The 4,837-nt window shown below is 36.6% G+C and overlaps 1 long non-coding RNA gene across 1 annotated transcript; it reads left to right on the forward strand.

Annotated features, from left to right (window-relative positions):
* Positions 1 to 429, forward strand: LOC122129420. The gene is made up of 3 exons (XR_006151768.1): positions 1 to 67; positions 171 to 236; positions 340 to 429. It is a non-coding gene; the product is annotated as an uncharacterized LOC122129420 (long non-coding RNA).
* The last annotated feature ends 4,408 nt before the right edge of the window (positions 430 to 4,837 follow it).

Raw genomic sequence — 4,837 nt, forward strand, 5'->3', positions numbered from 1 at the left:
AGATGGTGCGGTCATTGACACTTTCACAATGACCTCAATATGGAAAAGAAATTTCAGAAAAATCCGCGTATGTACTGGAGTGAAATGACTTTGCATTTTGTAAATATTACAAATATGCATTTTCAAGTTAAAGAGATTACGATTTTTTTTCCCCCTTTAACTTCTTTCAGATTGATCCAATGGCACACAAAGTCATAGTGGGAATTGTGAATGACAACCATCACTGGATGTTGGTGGTGAGAAGAGCAGCATTGCCCAACATTATAGAATTTCACTAATATCACTAATGCCCAGGGTGTTTTCCTAATTTATGTTGTGTTTCCATGTGAATAATAAAAGGTGATGTACCCACATGAAAAAAAGAAGCCTTTTCTTGGATCCACTTGGGGAATCCAAAGGCAAGATCAAAAAGTGCCTGGAGTCAACAAGGTAAATTTGACTCTTAAATGTAGTAGCTCTTCTATGAGTTGCTAAATGATGTACAACAGTTTTCACACATGTGTTATTTACATACTTTAGAGCCTTCATGAGGAAAAAGGGCTGCAACGTTTCCAGGTGGACATGCAGCACTCTCCCCCATAGCCGTCAAAGAGATGGCACATCCTGTGGTGTCCTGGCCTTAAAAGTGAGTGTGAAATGCAGTTACGGAAACATTATTGTCAAACTCAAATTAAGTAGCAATTGCAGTGAAGATCTTGACCTGCTTTTAGACATCCTGACGTAGGTTTAATAGGTAGGTAATACTTAGAATTTGTTTGATTTGTATTTAATGAATTGGGGCAGGCGGTCATAGACCATGCAATGCTTATTACATGTTCTTAATCAAAGTTCTCTTCAGTTTGCAGAGAACATTTTACAAGGGCAGGCAATGGACATGGACACATCACAGAAGGCAGTGGACAAGTTCAGACTAGAGAATCAGGTGTTTCCTTTTTGCTCAACATTGTCAGTCACTTCATGTTGTTGTTTTTTATTCATGTTCTCTCACAAATATGCAACCGTAAGACAGTCGATTAATACTGTGCAATGCAAATTGTATTAATCTGAACATATTTGTTCAATATTGTTTGTCTTAACAGATGACCTGAGCAACGAGTGCTTCTTTTGTGAGACGGAGTACCAGGATGAAACACAATGGGTAATTTCTACGCTTTCAAAAATGTTAAAAAAGGAATAGTTTTTACGTCATCATTGTCATGGTTGCCCTGGTTATTTACAACAATTGATTACAACAATCTTATGCATCATCGGCATCTATTAATAAAGGCATTGCTTATGTTGTGCTCGTTTTGTGTTGACAGATTACTTACTTTCTATTATACATGTGCTGTAGAAAATATTTTTTTAGCCCGAACAAAACACTTATGTTGGTGAGAACATTCAAAAACTGAAGGAATATTAAAGATATTATTAGTCAATGAAATTATAGTTATCCTATATTAAAGGACACTTTATAATATAAAACTTGCATACCACTACCCCTCCCTATTTCCCCAGATTTGCTGTGACGTCTGTCAGAGGTGGTACCACCACGGTTGTGTACGTTGGCCTCCAGTGGATGAGGAGTACCTGTGTCTCGCTTGTGAATAATGGCGCCACTTGCTATTTATTGTATATATTTGTATATTGTTAGAATATTTATATTATTTATATTTTTGTTTGTTTTTATACATGTGATGTGTTTATTGTGAAGGTGTTCAGTGTTCAAAGTGTTTTTTTCCATCACAATAAATTATGTAAATGTTCCCTATGACTTTGTGTGCACATTTCCCAAAAGAAGAGTCTAGAGAGAATATGTCATCACCACACTCCAAAAACTGCTTTTCTAACCTAGGGTTATTATTCTTATATTAAGATGAAAAAATCTAGTTGGTCTTGTTTTTAGCAAAATTGGACTTACCTAGTGCTGTCTTGATAAGGTGATTTTTACCTATTTCAAGCAAATATTACTTGCGCTGCCTTGATAAGCACATTTTAACTTAATTTGAGTTCTTTAACACTAGATATGAGAACTTTATCTTAAAATAATCCACTTTAAGTGTGGTAGTCTTATTTTAAGCAATAGTGTGTCAAGTTGTGTTATTTTCGTATTGCATTAAAGGTCGTAATTCAAGTTCTTTTCAACTAGATATGAGTTTTAACAACCACTTAAAAGCATTAGTGTCTCATTCTAAGCACTTTTATATCAATTTCAATCACTAATTCATTATTCACATTAAGACACTATTCAAACTGCAATCTTTCATTTGTATTTATTAAACAGTTCATGAGATACAAACATGCATTTAAAGCAACACAACAGTCAACAATATGATTACATTTTTTGAATAACCACATGTAATTTTATACAAAACCTGTTGTGAAAATAATTCACACAAATTAACCCGGTAAATCTGTGATTATCTCTGAACATTCACAGTCTGACGGCACAACAAAACATCATTTATGTTGTATTTGAGGGGTACATATTTGTGACCTTGAAATGGAACTATATGGTATGCTGTGAAATCAACAATGTCTTCATCAATGACCTAATTTGCCTGTGCAAGATTAGGTATTACCACCTCATAACAGCGCAAATCCTTCCTGAAGGCCACTGTTTCATATGGCTGAATTTCAAAAAAGAATTTCTTCTCAATTTTCCATATGTCTCTAATGAGGCTAAATCTTGGCATTTGGCCATCAAAGCCAGAAATGATGAGTGATTTATGAGACATATACTTATTGCTGTTTAGGGTGAGCCATTTTAATGACACAGCAGTCTGTACATCTATCCCAAAAGAATCCCTCAGTTTTGAGCGGATGTACTCTATGTTGGAAGCCTCTGACACCGGGCCAAGTTCTCTGTCTTTTGTGAATATAGGATGCTGGTTTCCACTGACATTTTGAGAGCATTCAAATCTTTGGTTGTGCTGAATTAATGTTTTACAGATGTTTTTAAAGTTTAATTTAGCAGTCCATCGTTTAAAAAAACGATGTTTGGATTCGAAGCGCATGCACATATGCCTTACCATAGGCCCCAAAGCAGCGATTTGTGAGGGCATATGAAGCAGATAATGCTGCTTTGGTATGATGTTCTTTTCTGGGAAGAGCTGTTTAAATGTTTTCAAGTGCTGCTCAATCAGTTCTTTGAGCTGTGCAATTGTATGAAGCGAAATGACTGGGGCAAGGAGAATCTGTGTAATCTCTACCAATTCAATGATGAACTGCACAAACTCACTGTCTTTGACATTATTTAACAAAAATGGCAATATTTTCAAAAGGACAAGCATTTGTCCTGATGATTGTTTTAGTCTGTTGTCATTTGAGGACAATGTAGATGCTGTGATGGGACATGGCCTGTCTCTTAAATCAAGAGGTGAGTATGGGAAACAATACATAGCAGAATTGAATGTATCCAGATCTATCTGCCCACTAAGAACGAGATGGTTTAGCACACATTTGATCTCCATGGAGGCAATCCCTTCAAGAATAATGTGCATAATATCTTGTGGTGTCTGCTCGATGAGATTGAAGCTGGGGAAATCAACTAATGAACTTCTTCTATTGATCCCATAGGTTGTTTTTAAATGGTTCCTTACTAAATCTGTACTGGCCTCAATATCACTACACTGCCTCAAATGTCCCTCCACTGTTCTTTTGTTGAAATATTTCTCATCAAAATTTGTTTGCATGTCTTCAGCTGTACAGTCACATTGCCGGCATTTGCAAAGGGCAAAACCCACACCCTCTTTGAAACCTGCAAACTCATGTTGAGCCAGTGTATCCCCACAAAGTGAAATCACAGCACCATAGATGGTCCTTTCACCAACTGCAGTTTGAATTTTAACACCCTGGTATAACACATCTAAATCTTTTTTAATTCTATCTAAAATCACATCCACAGTATACCTAGACAGGTCACTGGATTTTGCAATGGCCAGCAATCTAATTGCTGATAGTTTTGACCTATATTTAGGATCTATATTGCCTAAGGTGTAATAAACCATGAGTAGTTTGTTCTTTCCTGCATGTGATCCTAGTGGGTTGCACAGTTCAATCTCATCTGTGTATAAAATAAACTGCAATGCAGAGGGTCTGATGGAAAAGAGTGGGTGGTTCCTAAAAATATCACCATCAACTAAGTCATATAAGAACCCCTCTTTACACCTTTCGGGCATGGAGCTTATCATTGTAAATATCTGCAGATCAGAAAACAAGTCTTCAAGGCTCTTCAATAAGGGTACATAGAAAAAGGAGTTTGCTTTAATGGTAAGAGCTCCTTGGTTTTTCCCCCTGAGTCTGCATACAGTTCGAGATATGACTACCTCTTCTGGCTCAACTGGGTTAAAGAAATGCCTGATGCTTCTGTCCTGTAGATGTGTAGATGAAACCTCTGAAAAGGGGTCTTTGAAATCATCAAATACTGCTAGGATCGCTGTTTGGAGCTCCTCTCTTTCAACATGGGTTTCAAAAGCATTCTTGGTCTGGTCTCTCAGGCGGTCTAGAAGGGAGGCTTGGTACTGTTGGATATCAGCAATAACACTGTTGACATTGTCCTACAAAGAAGAAAATACAGTAAGCCCAGGGGTGGAATGTAACAAAGTGTTTGTACTTCGTTACTGTACTTAAGTACATTTTTACGTATCTGTACTTTATAGTGCATACTTTTTACTTTTACTTTGTTACATTTTGCAGCTATTATCTATACTTTTTTTAACAGTATTAACTTTGCAGATAATCCCTGGTAGATAACTTGTCATCCGCAGAATTGTAAATTCGAGTGTGAACAGTATTACAGAGGGTAAGCACAATAAGTACACCAACCTTTCCAATAAACAAATGTTGTTGCTTACAA

The sequence above is a fragment of the Clupea harengus genome, unplaced genomic scaffold (genome assembly GCF_900700415.2).
Source record: "Clupea harengus unplaced genomic scaffold, Ch_v2.0.2, whole genome shotgun sequence".
Classification (NCBI taxonomy): domain Eukaryota; kingdom Metazoa; phylum Chordata; class Actinopteri; order Clupeiformes; family Clupeidae; genus Clupea; species Clupea harengus.